This window comes from Schistocerca serialis, chromosome 2 (assembly GCF_023864345.2).
Source record: "Schistocerca serialis cubense isolate TAMUIC-IGC-003099 chromosome 2, iqSchSeri2.2, whole genome shotgun sequence".
Classification (NCBI taxonomy): Eukaryota; Metazoa; Arthropoda; class Insecta; order Orthoptera; family Acrididae; genus Schistocerca; species Schistocerca serialis.
In genome coordinates, this window is record NC_064639.1 from 27648263 (window position 1) to 27668916 (window position 20654).

The window sequence follows — 20654 nt, forward strand, 5'->3', positions numbered from 1 at the left end:
TATTTTACATTTGGCATGCATTTCTTCATAGCTCCTGTAATAGTGTTCTGACCTGTTTTGTGTACTATGCAGATTCTCTTATTATTTTATTTGGTATACAGCCCACAACTGTCATCGATTCTATTTATTCGAATCCATACCATCTTGTCTAGGCCGACATAGTCAGATTAGAAGAAGTTGAGGCTGTCTCTTAAAAAGGGGTCAACCAAAATTTTTATCTGCTTTTATATATGTATATAGTGTTTATTTTTGTGTGCTTGGATTTTATGATATCTAGATTCACTACAATATATGTCTGGACACTAACCCGTGTATCAGTCATAATGCTCCCTATTTGCTCAGGCGTATTTGTTGGTAATTGGACTATTATGCTTTTGAAACAATTTCTGCTTAAAGTGGGACACTGAGCTAATAATTATTGTTGAAATACTTATCTGAGAAAGCTTTTGGCATGATCTGAGATAACATCTTATACTTACAATCAATTTGTGATGTGTATTTTACCCAACATATGGAGGGTAGATTGAAGTCATCACCATCTGTAATTCTATGACTGGGGTACCTATTTGAAATGACTGAGCATGTCTTTGAGCTGTTCAGCAACTCTTCCAGGTGGTTGGTAAAATGAGCTAGTCATTAATTTGTTCAAGTTTTCAAATATATATCCTATCCATACTAACTCACAGGGACAATCTACATAAATAAGTAAAAGGGAATGGTGATGAATTCAGATGACTTAAGCAGAGGGGAAACAGGATTAATTCAGGCTGTAGTTGTATTGTCTCATAAGAAGGTAATGACAGAAGGTTGAGGACATTTGAGAGGAGGAGCCATAATTCAGTTGGGTCGAGGTATTTTGTGGTTGACCGATGCTCAGAGCGCATTGAATGTCCCACCTTCACTGTGTTGAGTGTCCATCTTGTCTTTCTGTCCTCAGTTGACTTACTCTTCTGATAATTCATAATGTAATTGGATACATAGAGAATCTACTATATAGAAGGTCTTAAAGTTTACAAGCTCATGGAGCCAGTGGATCTTCCTTGTGGCAGAAATGTTGAAGGGGAAGGAAGAGGGGTCAAGGAAAAGAACTGGTGAGGTTTAGAAAAAAGGAGTAGAGATGGGAAAATTTGGAAGACTTCATGCAGCCATAGCCCCTTGTTTTGGTTGACTTTTCCAAATTTACTACTTTTACTAAAATTCATCAGGCCATCTCCGTCACCCCTCTTCCTTCCCCTTCAACTCTTCTGCCAGGAGAGGAGCCACTGGCTCCCAAAACTTACAAACTGTAATACCCTCTATATGATTGTTCTCCTGCCAAAGGTTGCTGAGTGGACTTTTTATTTATTCAGTTGCAGTATATTTTCAGAAACTGATTATTTTCTTCTGATAACTGCTGTGTTTTACATCTTGTCATCATTTACTAGGTGAATTTGAAATTAAAACTACATTGATTCGGCCATAATTTGAGGATTACTTTCTCTGAACAGGCTAAACTGTTCGAGCATAGTTCTTTCACTGCATTCTGAGGAATTTTGCCAGCTTCAGCCAATATTGGCTTTTTGTCCTGAAAGTGGATTCTTTGCTCATGTAAGGATTTCTCACATGAGCCTCTAATTACATTAGCATCATCCACTCATCAGTGTCATACAAGTGTTGCCATTCTGTTGAGTTAATGCAGGATCCCCAATCTGTGGGGACAGATCCTTCTTGGTAGATTCAGCAGAGAATTTGTCACTAGAGTATCAAGTACAGCTGCAAGAGACGCGAGTAAAATAATAGACAGCTAACTGCACCTCTAGTTTGTTAATCATATGCGGGATGGCCTCCACGTATTTCCCTACCAGGTTTTTACAATTATCAGAGTTTGCAATGTAAGTTAATTTGACCATCTTCCCAGCATCATCTTCAACACTGGTATGATGTGGACATCTGAATTAGTTGCGTAATGTCCCTGTTAACATGATGCTGTTAAGTTTTTGAGAGAAAGCGTGTTTGTCACTACACATAGCTACATACATGTCCAATGTGTATTACATATTTTGCTGCTGTGAGAGCAACTGTGTTGGTTTCTTCCATACATTTGACACTATCCACATATTTACTTCAGGTTTATACAGATTTTGTCATAATTAAAAGCAAATAGTGACATATGTGAAAATACACTCCTGGAAAAAGAATTAGGTAAACCCTTTTAGAGGTTTCCAATTCACTCAAGATTTATTGTTGCAACAGTATTTATGGAGTACATGAAATGACTAAATTTACAGGTTGGTAGCCGAAGTGGTACTGAGGTCTCAGATACCGGCCCATGCTGAAATTTCCATTTTAGTATGTGGTGCAGCCTCCAAATGTGTCAATGCGGATACTGACTTTGGCATCCAGTCCATCATACAGATGGTGAATATTGAAGAGGAATACACTATGCTACACCTGCCAGACCTGTTCTTGTAGTTCTGTAAGAGCTGCTGGGACAAGAAATGACTCGTGCCATTCGTCAACAATCATGTCCAGCTCGGGCTCCATTGGGGACAAGTGTGGAGAAAGTGCTGGCCCAAGGATTTTCTTCATGTCTTGCAGAGCATGTTGAGTTCCATGGGCACTGTCTGGGCTAGCGTTATCCTATTGGAACAACACATAATTTTCATGGTGCAAGAATGGCAAAAAAACTTGGTTAACAACATTCTGCCCATACAGAGCAATGGTTCACATCCCTTTCATAAATGCAAAGATAAACGAGAGTTGTAGCTTATTGCAAGCACAAACGTAAGGACTGTGGTGGGACCAGTGTGCCTTGAATGAAATAAGTTTATGAGACATCGCTCACCAGGTCTGTCATACACGCAAATGAGCATCACTTGCTTGCAGGCAGAATCTGCTTTCATCATTGAAGTCTATGACACACCATGCTGTCTTCCAAATGATCCTCTGATAGCATGAACAGTGCAAATCGATGCTGTGCCGTGGTTGGAAGATAGGCTAGCCCGACTGCTAATAACCAATTTTCAACAGTTCATGTTGGCACATATGGGCTCACAAGACCTCTTATCTGTGTGTGGTAGCTCTATGAACTGCCACTGTAGTCCTTACCATATGTCTGTCTATACAGTTGTCTGTGCGGTGTGTAAGTCCAGGATCTCTTTCATGTGAGTGACATACCGAGGGAGGTGGTGAAGTGGTTAGCATACTGGACTTACATTTGGGAGATAATGGTTCAAACCTGCGTCCAGCTATCCTGATTTAGGTTTTCCATGATTGCCCTAAATAACTTCAGGCAAATGCTGGGATGGTTCCTTTTAAAGGGTATGGCTGATTTTCTTCCCCATTCTTGTGTAATCCAGTGGGACCAATGACCTCATTGATTGGTCCCTTCCCCCAAATCAACCAACCAAGCAATGGGTGTGACAATACTCACATGACCACTGATAAGAGTGTCATTAGACAGCTGACACAACACATCTAGTCAGTCTCCTCTCTATGTCATGCAACACACAAAGGCCCTGTAGTCAGATGTGCTTGACAAGTAAATGTGCTGCACTTCATACAAACTTTTATCATGGAGTTGCCTTTTTTTTCCTTCCACACACATGTAACACCCGTTCTTCTTCATCTCGGATGGCTCTGGTGTGTCAATGACAGCTTCTGAAGGGAATTTCCTGCTTAGATTGGAAATCATCTCAATGAGGACCGATACCTGAATTTCTATTTTTCAAGTGTTCATTTGCCAATGGAAATTCTTCAGAAAAATACATTGAATTATGACAATTCCTTTTGGTTGCGAAAGTGAATACAAAATTTGGCAATTTGTCCCTGTTATGTTCAGCATAAGTGCAAAATGGCTAAGCAGGGATGGCTAGAGGACAAAAGTAAGGATGTAGAGGCTTATCTCACTAGGGGTAAGATAGATACTGCCTACAGGAAAATTAAAGAGACCTTTGGAGAAAAGAGAACCACTTGTATGAATATCAAGAGCTCAGATGGAAACCCAGTTCTAAGCAAAGTAGGGAAAGCAGAAGGGTGGAAGGAGTATATAGAGGGTCTATACAAGAACAATGTACTTGAGGACAATATTATTGAAATGAACGAGCATGTAGATGAAGATGAATTGGGAGATACGATACTGCGTAAGGAGTTTGACAGAGCACTGGAAGACCCGAGTCAGAACAAGGCCCTGGGAGTAGATAACATTCCATTAGAACTACTGACGGCCTTGGGAGAGCGAGTCCTGACAAAATTCTACTATCTGGTGAGCAAGATGTATAAGACAGCCGAAATACCCTCAGACTTCAAGAAGAATAAATAAATTTCACTCCCAAAGAAAGCAGGTGCTTGCAGATATGAAAATTACCAAACAATCAGTTTAAAAAGTCACGGATGCAAAATACTAACGCAAATTCTTTACAGACTAATGGAAAAACTGGTAGAAGCTGACCTCAGGGAAGATCAGATTGGATTCTGTAGAAATATTGGAACACGTGACGCAATACTGTTCCTACGACTTACCTTAGAAGAAAGATTAAGGAAAGGCAAACCTACGTTTGTAGCATTTGTAGACTTAGAGAAAGCTTTTGACAATGTTGATTGTAATACTCTCTTTCAAATTCTGAAGGTGGCAGGGGTAAAATACGGGGAGCGAAAGGCTATTTATAATTTGTACAGAAACCAGATGGCAGTTATAGGAGTCGAGGGGGATGAAAGGGAAGCAGTGGTTGGGAAAGGAGTGAGACAGGGTTGTTGCCTTTTCCCGATGTTATTCATTCTGTATATTGAGCAAGCAGTGAAGGAAACAAAAGAAAAATTCAGAGTAGGTATTAAAATCCAAGGAGAAGAAATAAAAACTTTGAGGTTCACCGATGATGTTGTAATTCTGTCAGGGACAGCAAAGGACTTGGAAGAGCAGTTGAACAGAATGGACAGTGGTGTGAAAGGAGGATATAAGAGGAACATCAATGAAAGCAAAATGAGGATAATGGAATGTAGTCGAATTAAATCCGGTGATGCTGAGCAAATTAGGTTAGGAAATGAGACACTTAAAGTAGTAAAGGAGTTTTGCTATCTGGGAAGCAAAATAACTGATGATGGTTGAAGTAGGGAGGATATAAAATGTAGACTGGCAAAGCAAGGAAAGCGTTTCTAAAGAAGAGAAATTTGTTAACATCGGGTATAGATTTAAGTGTCAGGAAGTCGTTTGTGAAAGTATTTGTATGGAGTGTAGCCATGTATGGAAGTGAAACATGGATGGTAACCAGTTTGGACAAGAAGAGAATAGAAGCTTTCGAAATGTGGTGCTACCGAAGAATGCTGAAGATAAGGTGGGTAGATCACGTAACTAATGAGGAGGTATTGAATAGGATGGGGGAGAGAGAAGTTTGTGGCACAACTTGACTAGAAGAAGGGATCGGTTGGTAGGACATGTTTTGAGGCATCAAGGGATCACAAATTTAGCTTTGGAGGGCAGCGTGGAGGGTAAAAATCGTAGAGGGAGACCAAGAGATGAATACACTAAACAGATACAGAAGGATGTAGGTTGCAGTAGGTACTGGGAGATGAAGAAGCTTGCACAGGACAGAGTAGCATGGAGAGCTGCATCAAACCAGTCTCTGGACTGAAGACCACAACACAACACACATGTTCAGCGTACTATAAACTAACACCATAGGCCAACTCCTAAATTTGGAAACAGCATAACCTATAATCATTTTGTCCACAGTATCCATTCCTCCTTCAGTGTGATTGTAATTTAATAATGATGCTTGGATTTGCTGTTTCAGGGGTGATATCATGCATATCGTGCATTGTGGACAGGAGTATCAGTGAACAATTACTTTTTGTTGGGTACAAGACAAGAGATTTATTAGCTTGGAAGCCAAGTTTTGAAACCCCACAGGTTGATCTCTTAGATGTGAAATTCAGGAGGGATCTCTCTTCCCTACTTGTGAAGAGTGCATAGAATAGTCAATTTTTTTCTCTAAAATGTCTTCCACTACTGGCAGCTTGTGTAAATTTCATCGATTGTCACATAATGAGCAGGATTATATGATCACTTCAGGTTGATTGCAAAGGAATGTGGACACTTTCTGACAGCAGTTATGCTGTCAAGTTTTTCCTTTCATTTTGAGTGGAAATGTTAGCAAACCTCATACAATGCATTACGTGCAGAAATCTGTTGTAGCTCATTAAGGCTGCATATGCAGTGGCTCAGTCTTAGAGTTAAAAAGGACGGAGCAAGTGCTCGAGTGTCAGTCACCTCTGCTCTCTCTGAAGATGGCTGGATGGTATTCAGCCAAAATATTAGAAGAAGAAAAAGAAGAAGAAAAAGAAGAAAAAGCAGAATTTATGTGGCTGAATGCCAAAAATTTAATGGAACAGTCTTTACACCATGACAATTTGAAGAACCGTAGGCACCAGCTTGTCACAGATTGGGTATTTAGTTCTGCTTTGAATGGTGTTACTTCTTGCCCCTGGGTTATGCTTACTAGTGTTAGTGACTAGAGCATTCTTCCTTGCAAATGGTAAAAATGCAACAGTAGCTACACAAATGTGTTCACAGGGTATTAGTAGGATCTACAAAGAATAAATATTAGCAGAAATGAATGTACTGGAATCACCCTTCACTCCAATGAAACTTTTGAAGCAAATAAAACTGTCTAGATCATTAAAAATATGGTCTTTGTTCATTGTCTTCATGAGATATCTGCAATAACGATTAAAGGAAAGTAAAGATTGATACATGCTTGTTAACAACATTGAGCTCAAAAAATTTAAAAAGTAAAAATTATTTTAAAGGTTCACTCACAAAGAAAATTTGAACTTGTGAAGCAAAATTCAGTGTCATTATTGAAATCTATGTCTAATCAGCACGTCACTTAATAACTGGTTGAAAGTTAATACAAAGATTTGAGTACTAGCTTACAGGCAGCACTGAGGTGGGAAACATTGCCTTCAAATTTCACTTTTTTATTAGTGTATTTTTCCTTATTCTAGTTATAATTATTAAAAAGCAGAAATAAGTTAAATTACAAATATACACAGTCAAATTATAAAACAGGATTAAATTCAGTAAAATTTCTTACTAATGGGACAACTTTTTAGATATGACATGTAGTCCATGTGCAGTGGGCCCAAACTTACAAAGTAATCACTGAATCTGTTAATATTATCTACACATCAGGCACATGAAATGGCAGTATTTAATAATAATAATAATAATGATGATGATAATAAATAGAAGTAGTATTGTTACAATTAGGCTTGTATAATGGATAGAAAAACTGCTCCTTATGAACTAAAGCTTACCAAAGAATACACTAAAAGATGTAGACTTGTAAAATATATTATTTTCTTAATAGAAAAAAGAACCTCACTATTAAATTCAAATATTTTGAAGGCCACTCTATCTTGTGGAAGAACCAGCAACTCACTTCCCGGTGTTGGTCATTTACTGTGCAACCAGCAGTGAATCCGCCAGCCCAGAAGATCTGAGGTGAGGTGTAGCCCAGTCAGCAGCAGGAGAGCATGCCACAGTTGGCATACATTACACCAGCAATTCTGGAAAAATGTCAAAAAACCATTTAGGGCTAAATTTATTTTGTTTCGTTAAGATTGTGGAGCTGTGTTTTTTTGTGGTTCAAAATTTCTAGGTTCTCCGTTTGGGGCTCTACACCACACTACCATGCTTTCATTTAGGTGACATAACTTATGCTTCTCCATTAGAAGTGCATTGTAAATGCACTTCCTTTTCTATCATAGGATTACTCCCTAAACCTTGTCATAGATCTGCTCCTCATTTGCCCTATATAAAACTTGTCTCAGCCATTTCAGTTTATTTTGTATACTCCTGAAATGCAGTATTTGTCTCGCTTTATTTCCATTTTTATGGAATAACCTATTTCCCAGGGTAATATCATCTACCAAATGCTTTGGGGACATTTTTGTGTAGATATTACAGCGCGGGATTGCACACAATCTACAAAATTCTAGCCTTAATCAAATTTATGCTGCTGTGGTGTTTGACATTCCTAACAGAGAATCATCCGACTCCAGAAACATATCGATCATTATAAGCAAGTATCCTGGTTACAATATGACGTGTGATTTAAATATTAGGTAGTCACAGGAGATGGGGTCAAAAGTTCTCTCTGTTTCCGGAACACTAATGTAGTGCTTTATCACTGATACTTTGCCATGAGGATGCCATCTGCTGAGTGCAGGAACTTGTGGATCATGGAATGCTCGGTGCAGATTCCACAGAATCCAGACTGTTCTGGGGCTAGGTTATTTGTAGTCTGTAATGAATTACTGGATCAATTGTATTTCAGTATGTTCAAGAATTCTGAATGAGAAAATAAGGAATGAGATTGGACTAGAACTTATGGGAAGAAGCAGATCATTTTGGGGTTTGTGGATGGTGATGGCCTCAGGTGACTTAACCTCAGAGGAAACAGGATATGGTGGCCGAGCAATTCTAGGCGCTTCAGTCTGGAACTGCGCACCCACTACAGTCACAGGTTGGAATCCTGCCTCGGGCATGGATGTGTCTGATGTCCTTAGATTAGTTAGCTTTAAGTAGTTCTATATTCTAGGGGACTGATGACCTCAGATGTTGAGTCCCATAGTGCTCAGAGCCATTTAAATTTGAATTTGAAACAGGATAAGTGAAGGTAGTGGTTGTATACTCCGGTAAGTAGGTAACAACAGAATATGCTTTGCTCATGTAAATCATTTCTGATGCAAACCTCAAGTTGCTTAGCATTATCTGGTCGCCGGTGTTGCAGAAGTGCTTCCACTCCATCCTGTTCCTACGAGATCCCCAATCTGTGGGTGCAGGTCCCTGGCACCAGTTTCAGAAGAGCAAGCATACATGTGAGAGATGAACATATAAAACTTGATAGCAGAGTCAGTCATTGGGGGCTTTTACTCATATGCGGTATTTTCTCCATGTATTGCCTTACCATGTTATTACATTTCTCTGAGTTCATAATGCAAGTTCATTTAAGCACACTCCCAGTATCATCTTCAACACTTGTTAGGTCTGGATAGTTAGATTAGGTAGATAATGCATCTGTTGAGTTAATGTTTATGTGTTTCTGTTAATATTTTGAGAGAAACTGTGCTCCTCCCTAAACATGGCTAGGTGTACATGTGACATGTATTTAGAATTTTCCTGCTGGAGCAATTGTATTTGGTCTCTCCATGTATTTAGCATAACCCTCCTGTTCAGTTATGTTTTGTACAGGATGTATCATAAGAAGTGAATGGTGAGCAAGAGTGAAAATATATGGTCTTGCCACTGCCTCATATGGAATACTGTCTTGCATAGTGAAAATTTCCATCAAATGCAAACTTTCCTCATTTAATTGTTCTAAGATTTCATCCATGGGGTATTTGAACAGGAAGTTCAATACTACTTCATGACATTACTTGGCAGTATCTCTTTTACATAATTACCTGTTAAAGGAAATGTACATGTGTTGGTCATGGATAATATTTGAGCCTAATTAGGTAATTTAAAACTTTATCTTCAGGAATTTTATACTACTTAGTACAAATATATTTGACTTAAATCAGTGGCCATTCACAGCTACTTCTACAGTTACGTCACTAATGACTAATTTACTAGCTCGTGTTTGCAGGAATGTTTTCCTTTTTATTGCCACACACATTCGTTATATATGAGGCAGAACTATGGGCCTCATGGGAAAAGGGTGACCCGGCTGAGTCATGCAGTTTGACTCTTAGTCTGATCATGAGGTGTGGCCATTAATTGCAGTGTTGATCATGTGTGCTCACATGAGGATCAATGAACTATATTTGATGGGATGTATCTGGAACTTAGGTGGTTAGAAAGTTAGTAGACAGGAACACAATTAAATACTTAGCTTTAATTCAACATCAGCAGTGAACGTTGATCTTGATGTTGTACAATAATATTTAGAAGTGCAGTTATAGACTGAATAATTCTTTACAATTCTGATTGCTTCACGCATATAGATCAATTTTCAATGTGTAAACTGTAAGTGGCACCTGGCTAGGTCGTAGCTACTGACTTAGCTGAAGGCTATGCTAACTAGCATATCTCTGCAAATGAGATCTCTAATAGGAATGGTTCACTTGTTACGGCTTCAAAGTTGGCTGTAGAACTGGCCAGTGAGCTAGCCTGTCTCTTAAGACCAGCTGAGTGGCAGCACTTATTCTGTTAGTGTCGAGAGTGGCAACTCGCGGGTCCAATGTGTACTGACAGACTGCGGCCGATTTGAAGCCTACAACCTAGCAAGTGTGGTGCCTTGCGGTGTCACCACAACATTCATCTGTCATTTTTCACTACCTTCACCCTGCATATTTCTGTTAATGTTATAAGAGCAACTGCACTGTTCTCTCCACATGGTTGGGTGTAAGACATTAGTTTGGTTGTTACTTTTCCATTCGCTGCTACAAGAGAAAGTGTATTTGTGCCTCTACATATCTAGTGTAATTTCTCTGCTTGGTTAATGCATAAACCTCTTGGGTTTGTTACTGGATGCGTCATGTAAGTCCGACAATATTTCACCAAAGCAACTGGAGTGTTGCCAGAATTCTTAAGAGAGTGTAAGCATCCTCAAAAGAGAAGGCATTAAAGTGTATTACTCGTCCACCAGCAACACTGAGGAATCCATTATGTTCATCCAGAAATGACATTGGCCTCAGAAAACACTGCGTATATAAGATTACTTACCACTGTGAGAAGTCATATTGGGCAGGGCAATTGCCAGTGGCATGGCAAGTAATGTAGTGTATGGCACAGCACAAAGCTGGCATATAGTATTTAACTTCAGATGTAACATACCAGTCTAAAGGAGCAGTGCCTACTGGACTGATGCAGTGTAACTCATTTGTATGGCATCCTCACCACCGCCAGATGAACGTGTAGTGCTCCACTTTTTCCACATGCCACAACTGTGCTAGTCATTTTATGACAGTTTCTGTTTTGGTTGGGCTATTGTCACTGAGTCCAGGAAAATGTGATAATCCATTGCTGATGTTCATTTAGTTGGTCTTGGGGAGAAATATCCATGTATTTAGGATTACAGCAGTGCTGAATACAGGACCAGGAGCACTTGATATAAAGGGCACGAAAGAATTGTGTCAATATAGGGAACAGGAACAGTAATCGATATTGAGTAAAAATCTCTCGGTGTACATGCCGCGTCAATTCAGGATAAAACTCCAAGCTTTCGATCACTACCTCCATGGTCGTCATCAGGGCTAAAACTGACTATCGTGAACTAGCAAGGTTCCCACTTTTATATGCAAAGGACGGCTTCTGATTGGCTGGAATACGTCATGGCAGCAGCGATATGGTGCATAGTGAAGTGGTGCCCTCTACTTCCATAGATGTAGTTGCTATCCCGCGTTGCTGGCAGCGCCATCCCTTGAATCAGGAGGTAAAGTGCGAGAAGTTTTTCTCTGCAATTTTTCTTTATCTGATGTTGGCCACATATAAAAAGAGGACCAACACATAGCGCGGCTTCCTTTTTGCGGTGCTACAACGAGCAAGATAGTCAGAGTCCTGAAGAGGCGAGGAATAAAACCAGTTTTCCGACCACCTAGGAAAATTAAGGAAATGTTGAGACCAGTCAAAGATAGTCTCGGCTTAAGAGTGCCGGGAATTTATACTATTCCTTGCAAATGCGGCAAGAATTACGTGGGCCAGTCTGTAAGAACCATTGCCGACCACTGCATCGAGCACCAACGCCACCTGAAATACAGGTATTTGGAAAAATCAGCGGTGTAGAAAATAGCCTGCTTAACAAGCATAAGATTTTATTTGAAGAAACCAGAGTAATAGCCCACACATCGAATTACTAGGACTCTGTGATCCGGGAAGCAGTCAAAATTAGACTTAGCGATAATAACTTTAACAGAGACAATGGCTATGCACTTAGCAACACTTGGAAGAGTGCACTGGATAAAGAAAATTTGCAGAGAAACACTTCTCGCACTGTACCTCCTGATTCAAGGGATGGCGCTGCAAGCAACGTGGGATAGAAACTACATCTATCGAAGTAGAGGGTGTGGTGTCACCGCCAGACACCACACTTGCTAGGTGGTAGCTTTAAATCAGCCATGGCCCATTAGTACATGTCGGACCCGCGTGTTGCCACTTTCAGTGATAGCAGACTGAGCGCCACCACACGGAAGGTCTAGAGAGACGTACTAGCACTCGCCCCAGTTATACAGACGACTTCACTAGCAATGCACACCGATGAAGCCTCGCTCATTTGCAGAGCAGATAGTTAGAATAGCCTTCAGCTAAGTCAATGGCTACGACCTAGCAAGGCGCCATAGCAATTGATAGTTATCGTATGAAGCATGTCTCACCAAGAACGATGTATACAAATGATGGATTAAAGTTAAGTATTCCAGCAGCTACGTACTTTTCTTTATAGCATTCATTACGTATCCTGTTGCAGACCTATCTCTTGCCTGCGTGAGCTAAACATATGCCTTTCGGCTACTTCCGAGTGGCGTGGCTGTCTTGTTACGCCACAACAGAGGGCACCACTTCACTACGCGCTATATCGCTGTTGCCATGACGTATTCCAGCCAATCAGAAGCCGTCCTTTGCACACAAAAGTGGGAACCTCGCTAGTTCACAACAGTCAGTTTTAGCCCTGATGACGACCATGGAGGTAGTGTTCGAAAGCTTGGAGTTTTATCCTGAATTGACGCGGCATGTACACCGAGAGATTTTTACTCAAGAAATACGTCGCAAAAGACTTCATAGCCAGTAATCGATATTCATTAAATTTATTTCTGGAAGAGAAAGAAGGTTTAGAACTAAATAGAAATACAAAATGAGGTTTTGTATAAATTTTGTCTTGAAATTGTTTTACTCATCTGCTGGATGCCTTAGATTATTCACATACTTGAAAAATGAGACTAATCATCCCAAAAAAGGTAGGCAGTGGTTGGCTATTTGCCAGTACTGCTGTGGAGATCCCATTCCTTGTATTGTGAAGTCGACCATCGCTTAGCTAATTGGGCCACAGCAGTATTCAAACATTCAGTGCATGGAATTTGCCAGAGCAATGGCGTTTCTTGCCTAACTCAAATTTTGTAATTTTCACATTGAAATTGAGATCAGCCAGTCCACCCATAAAATCAAAATATGATAGCAGACATATTTATATGTAAGTAACCAGCTCAGGTAACTAGCCACAGCTCATATCATGTGGAACTTACTGGACTGAGTCATAGATGTGTATGTAAAAGACCAATATTTGACATCAGTTGTTTCCTTATCATATTTCCCTACTAATCTGTTTCTGACAGCATTAATTCCAGGTCTCTCATAAACAGCATTGAGAAAATCATCTGAATAGACTCAAAGGTCAAGGACAAGATACTAATCGAATCTGTCATCTGTGGTGTTCGTGAGTTACCAGATAAAGTGATGTAGCAGAATAATATATGAACAGGAGATACTTCGGCAGTGATGTAATTTTCATAAAAAAATACATAGCCTGTATTTTGTTGTAGCATATGAGAACTATCTTGATTTAATTTGGAAGTTAATATTTAATTGACGAACATACTTTCAGAGGTTTTGAAAATGTCAAAGAAAAATTTTATTGATGTAGTAAAACTTATTTGTAAATGTCACAATGCGGATGAGGAGAGGCTGGGGTGGGGAGGGGGAGGGATATAGTATGGTGGGAGTGGTGGACAGTGAAGTGTTGCAGCTTAGACGGAGGGTAGGAGAGAAGGTGCGGAGGGGGGGGGGGGGGGGGGTAAGTAGTGGAAAGGAGAGAAATAAAAGTAAAAATAAAATAAATTAAAAGACTGGGTGTGGCGGTGAAATGACGGCTGTGTAGTGCTGGAATGGGAACAGGGAGGGGGCTGGATGGGTGAGGACAATGACTAACAAAGGTTGAGGCCAGGAGGGTTACAGAAATGTAGGATGTATTGCGGGGAAAGTTCCCACCTTCGCAATTCTGATGGTGTAAAACATTTTGATAGGACACTACCTACACATTTTTAGCATGCAGTTTTATCCACCCCAATGGTTCTCCTATTTGTCAACTTTACCAAAGAACACTGCAAAGAGCATTTGTTTTGCTTCTCAAGGCTATGTTACATCTTCTTAATGCTGCTTCTTTCTCTGATTCTCTCTCTCATTGGTATTGATATTGAAAAATATGAACCAATTACATTGTGTCTGTATCTCAGGAACCTTCAATATTACCAGCTCTACCCAGAATTTCAAAATGAATTTTCACTCTACAGCAAAGCATTTGTAGTTTACAAACTAGGAACTTCCTGGTAGAATAAATGTGTGTGCCAGGCTGGGACTCAAACCTGGGACCTTGCATTTAGCAGGTGTGCTCTACAAACAGAGATCTAGGCATTCTGCATAACCCGTACTCACACCTTTACTTCCACCAGAACCTCATCTCATACCTTGAGTGTTTCACAAAGTTCTGCTGTATACCTAGTGGAGCTAACACTCCTGGAAAACAGGGTATTGTGGAGACCTGGCTTAGCAACAGCCTGAGGGATTTTTTTCTAGGAGTGTTAACCGGCATGGCATGGGGGAGAATTTCTGTGAAATGTGGAAAGTAAGATATGAAGTACTGGGAGATGTAAAACTGTCAGGGTGGGTAGTGCATCATTTTATTTATTTGTCCATCAACAGACAATCAGGACTGTATGGATGTTATCAACATAATTATAAATTTGTGTACCTATTGTGTACAATCAGAATTTGTGACGATTGTAACATAAAGGTACATTGTTAAACCACTTAATAACAGATTTGATAAATTTTACATATATCTATATGTTTCCATCATTCCAAATAGTACTTGACAGAATAAATACACTTTTCTGAGATGTTTCTTTAGCAAATTCCTGAAGTTATCTATTTTGCTTGTGTCTTTGATTCCTTGTGGAAGAGTATTGTACAATTTAATTCCATTATATAACATGCTATTCTCAGTTTTTTGTTTGTTTTTCCTATAGAGGTGTAAGTGCTGTCTGTGTCTGGTTTCATGTACATGTATGGAACTGTTTATTGGGAACTGGTCAATGTGTTTTAATGTATATTACTGTCTGAAAAATGTATTTACATGAAACTGTCAATATACCCAAAGATTCGAATAACTCCAAGCAATGGGATCTATTGCTACTTTCTGTTATGATTCGTACAGTCCTTTTTTGCAACTTAAATATTGCTTGTCTGTTCTGCTTTGTTGATCCCCAGAAGGATATGCTATAACTAATTATACAGTGGACATACACAAAATATGCAGTTCCAGTACATGAGCTACTACACACTGAATTTATTATCCTAAGTGCATAGTAAGCTGAAGCTGTTTGCTTTCCAAGTACTGCAGTGTGCTCAGTCCAATTTAGTTGAGAGTCGACATGCATGCCTAAAAATTTTGTTGATAGTACACATTCTATCTGCTCTTCATTAACTTTTAGCTTGGTACTGTTTGGTTTTCTGTTTAAGTAAAAAATAATACTGTTGGTTTCTTTTTTACATTTAGAGTTAATTTATTAGTCTATCCACTGGCATACAAGCTTAAGTGTTTCCTCAAATTTTTCATTGAGCACACTTTGCAACTCAGCTTTGATTTAGATGTTACTGTCATCAGCAAACAATACACATCAATGATTTTCCACACAGTGTCACACATGGTGAATCAGTACTAACAAAAGGATTAGGCCCAGCACACTTCCTTGGGGGACTCCTATATTGATGTATTCTGAATTTGAAAGATATGATTCGAGTTAGTTTGAGTGATCTCCACCTGTTGGACCCTGTTTTGCAGGTAATGCTTGTTATGTACTCTCCTTTGTCTAGTGCTTCAAGAATAACATTTGAGAAATGAGCTACAGCTGAATTTGTGCTTTTGCCAACCCAGAATCCAAATTGCTCTTTGCTCAGAAGATTGAGCTTTAAGTACCTCATGAGCCTGTTTTCCATTATGGTCTCTTATGACCTTTACCAAGGATAAGAGTAACGACATTTACCTGTAATTTTCTATGATTTCTGGGTCATCTTTCTTATATATAGTTATGATTTTTGTATGCTTCAGTAAGTCTGGTAAACAACCTGTGGAGAACGATTGATTGATGATGTGCACTAAAGGCTCTTTGATGTTGTCTATGCAGTCCTTCAGTAAGCACCGGGTGTCCCGACTCTTGGGGGGGGGGGGGGGGGGTCCATATTGGGGGTCTGGCCCTAAGAAATTTTCTTAATTTTAGATGGAAAAATAGTGAGTTTCAAATTTTTTTAAGCATTTTAGAGTCATATGCTCAACATTATAACCCCGAAAACTGGACTCTCGATAACTTGACGCTCTGGGGAAACTCAGCAAGCCGGACACATTTCTTGGCTTTGAAATAAAGAAAGAAAACAAACCAAAACATAAACACGCAAGCTATTTTCATAAAAAGGTAATTTAATTTACAGTGATAATCATGCTTATCATCTATTACAGAGCAGTGAATATACAGCCCTTAAAAGACTGAAATTATATTTCAATAAATCATAAAGTATCATTAAAAGAATAAAACGTAAAATATTGCTGTCACACAGTAATAGCACTTTTATTAATAAGTGAAATAGCTAATTTAAGCTTACTTTGAATAAGGCTCAAGATTCACTAAACAAAAACAATAAAACAATGCTTTAATGCTTTAATACAGTTAATACAGTTAATGAAGTTCATATAGTATGCCTAATAATTTCATACAAAAAGTATGTAAATAGTGGGTTTTAATTGGGTTTTTCACCCTGAAGATATTTAAGTATTTGAAAATAATACAGTAATATAGTAATACAGTACTACAGTAGTACTAATACTTTGATATTGAGAATTTAGCATTATGTATGTATTTATAAAGTAGAGAGTTAAAGATTTTTGATATTGTTCTAAATGCCATTATCTGGGCTCAAGTTTCTTTAGAAAGGTGCCCCAGTGGGCATGAAGAACAGCCAAGTGGTTCAATTGCTTTTGCCCCATTGATGATCAGAGATATGGCTTCAGCCATCTAAGGGAGCTAAATGACCATTCTGCTGTTGCTGCCATGACTGGAACTACTTGGAGAAGTTTAATGCACTTCAATACTTCACATAGCATTCCTCCAACTGCAGGCTTTTGTGTAATGTACTTTCTCACATCATGCATGTTTTTTAAGACCAGTTGTTTTTTATTAGCAATATTGGCTAACATATTCAAGTGTAAGTGTAGTCTCTCAATCTCTAGGTCATTTTTGAAAGACTCAGTTGATTTTTCCAAATTTGTTTCACCTCTGTTTACTAAAAGCAAGCACTCTTGTTCAACTGTAATGACCTGTGTGAGTACAGTTGAAACAAACTGCTCAGTAATGCAAGATTGCACCATTTCACAAACTTCAATGTAAATAGCTTTGTAGTATTCCTTTTGGGTTTTAAAAGTGTGTGGTGAGCTGGCTTCATTGTTTTCACACTTCTTTGGTATACTTAGATTCCAAGGAACCGAAGGATCATCAACTTGTGAAGTTTTTCTTTTAAACACAATTCACAAAAGTGTTCAAAACTATCACACATTCATCAATATACTACTCTAGCCCTCATATATATTTTCAGATCAGCAGCACTTAGATTAGGGCATTGAATTTTTTCATTGACAACCTCTACAGGGTTCATTGCATGGCAATAAAGACTTAAAAAGAAATAAGTCTTGAATTGTAACATTGACTCAAGGTAGCCTGCACATTCATAACCTGCCTCTGTTTTGTCCTCTGCAGAAAATGTTTCATAAAACTCTAGAAGTTCTTCAAAGTTTTTAAATATTCTCAAGGTACTACAAAATCACATAGTCTATCAAGTTGAGCAAAGGGGTCATAGTCCAGCTTGGTCTTTGGCACTCTCACAATGTATGCTTCCAGAAAGTCCCATCCTTTTGTTGGATTCCCTAATGGTGTTTATTAAGTCCTTGGCTAAAGCCATAATGTCCCTTATAAACTTAAGATGTCAGAAACTGTCTACAGCTGCCAAGTCTAACCTGTGAGCAGTGCAGTGCATATACCGTGATTTTGGTTGTATGTCCAAAACTAACTTTTTTAGTCCTTTGAACTTATCTCTCATATTTGAGGCACCACCATAGCACTGTCCTCTGAAGTTATCCATTGACAAATCAAGACAAGCAAAAACAAATTTTAAAATACTAGAGTTTGTGATTCAGTCTTGGGGGTATGGTATTAGCCAATATAATCTTCCTTGATGATTAAGGAATCATCAACAGTACAAATACAAAATGACACTTGTTCATTAATCGAATAATTACTTGTTTCATCAACCATAATAGGAAAATGTTCATTCTTCTTGATTGAAGCCAATACCTTTCTCAACACAAACTTTCCTAGTAGATCAACGATCTCATTTTGAATATCATGGGGTGTCCACTTATACCCCAAATGCCCTAACCAATCTTTAAACTCATGTATGTCATTCTTCTGGAGTTCCAGCAATTGGAAAAAAAAATGAGTTTACATCTTCCTGCCCTCTAATTTCTAGTCCTTGTTGCCATAGAAATTGCACAGTAGTAAAAATTGTCTCAAGAGCTAAATGGCCTTTCTTCATATCACTGTCTAACTGTTCATTCAATTGGGACTCCACTCTTCTGAAACTAAATTCTATCACTATCTGAACACCTTCTTTATGCGTAGACATATTTTCATGAAAACAGAATTTTTCAAAAGCCTTTTTCCAGTTAGAAAACCCTACAGAAGTAAATGAATCTTCTTTTTTTGAAGAATTGTAATAGACTTTTAGCATCTGCCTCTTTCCAGGTTTTGCAAAAAAATTTTTGGTTGATTCTTCATATTCTAGCCATGTATATTTAATCAACAAAGTCTTCTGGAATGATCTTCTCTTACCAGATTGACCAGGTTTTGGCTGTGAATGGTTGTCACCTGAAGACAATTAAGCAATTGACGACACAGTGATTCCAGAATGAGATTTTCACTCTGCAGTGGAGTGTGCGCTATTGTGAAACTTCCTGGCAGATTAAAACAGTGTGCCGGACCAAGACTCGAACTCGGGATCTTTGCCTTTTGTGGGCAGGTGCTCCACCAACAGCGCAGGAGAGCTTCTGTAAAGTTTGGAAGGTAGGAGACGAGGTACTGGTGGAAGTAAAGCTGTGATGATGGGGTGTGTGTCGTGCTTGGGTAGCTCAGTTGGTAGAGCACTTGCCCGCGAAAGGCAAAGGTCTCAAGTTCAGGTCTCGGTCTGGTACACAGTTTTAATTTGCCAGGAAGTGAAACAATAATTGTTGGCGGTTGACTTGCAGTATCATCAACTTCCAAGTGCGCCATTTTGGTATCAAATTTATCCATTGCAAACTTAATTCAGAACACACTAAGAGACTAAAGTAAATGAATAAAATATAGTCATACAAAATAGTCCAGTAGACACTAAAATTAGAATACTAAACATGTCTGTAGCATGCACTGAATGAAACTACCCACACTGAATGACTGTGACAGCAGGGTGGGCTTTATATAGCTGCAATGTCATAATGTCTGAAAGTGTCAAGGCGATGCAAGGCAGAAGGTTCCAGGCACTTCTGCTCCAGTCCTTTTGATGTCACCACAGCTTCAGTGCTGGCCTACCGGTGCCAGTCTTTACCCAAAGTTTCACACACTGGGTCAAATACTAAGTGTGCCTGCAGCACTGTAACACTATCATGATCACACCCCTCGTTTTCAGTTAACCTGCATACTACCATAATAATTACTTGTTTTAACTCATTACTGAATGTATTTTAAAAGGTAACTATTGCAAACAAGGAAAATAATAAAGTCCAACATAATTTTGTGATTTTACAAAGCGCAATATAACTAATAAATTACTGAAAATGATTTTTTGAGGGCCTTGGTCCTCCTCAGGCCTCATGGAGTCGGTGCCTGTGTAAATGCTTTGTTCTGTTGAACTTTGCCAATCAATATTGTGGCAACATAGCAACCACACTACAAATAAAGTTTGCTAGTTTTTTGGGGTCATTTATTTTGATATCATTGTGTTGAAACTGTATATTTACTGGCTTTAATTTTTTCCTATTAGTTTCCTGTTCAGTGATTTTCCATACTGCTTTGCTTTTGTTATTACTTTTTCTATAAAATTGTCATTTTGGTACCTTTTAGTCACTAACAATACTTTTCTATAGATCTTCCTGTAAATGATAATAGTTATGAAATGCTGAATCGTTATGGTAGTTTTTCATTGAGCTAAGGTGCATTAAAGTTTCAGAGGATTTTCCTATCCCATTGGTTACCCAGCTGTTATTGTTGCACGAGTTAGTGATTCTCAGAACTTTACGAAACACTTCTCCAAATCTGACTTTAAATATTGACAGAAACTTCCGAATCTTCCCATTTATCATAGTTCCCCCCGTACATTTCTTCCCATGTTTCACTGTTAATTGGTGAGGCAATTAGAGCTCTTTTTGACTTAGAGAAAACCCTACTGTACTTAGGTATAGAATTAGGTAATAACACTAAAATACACAAGTTTAATAACTGACTGGAATGGTCTGAGATGCCAAGGTCATTTATTATAATGTCACACCTATCTTCCTCTCCGTCCGTTAGCATTTGGTCAATACTTGATGCTGAAAGTCTGGTTA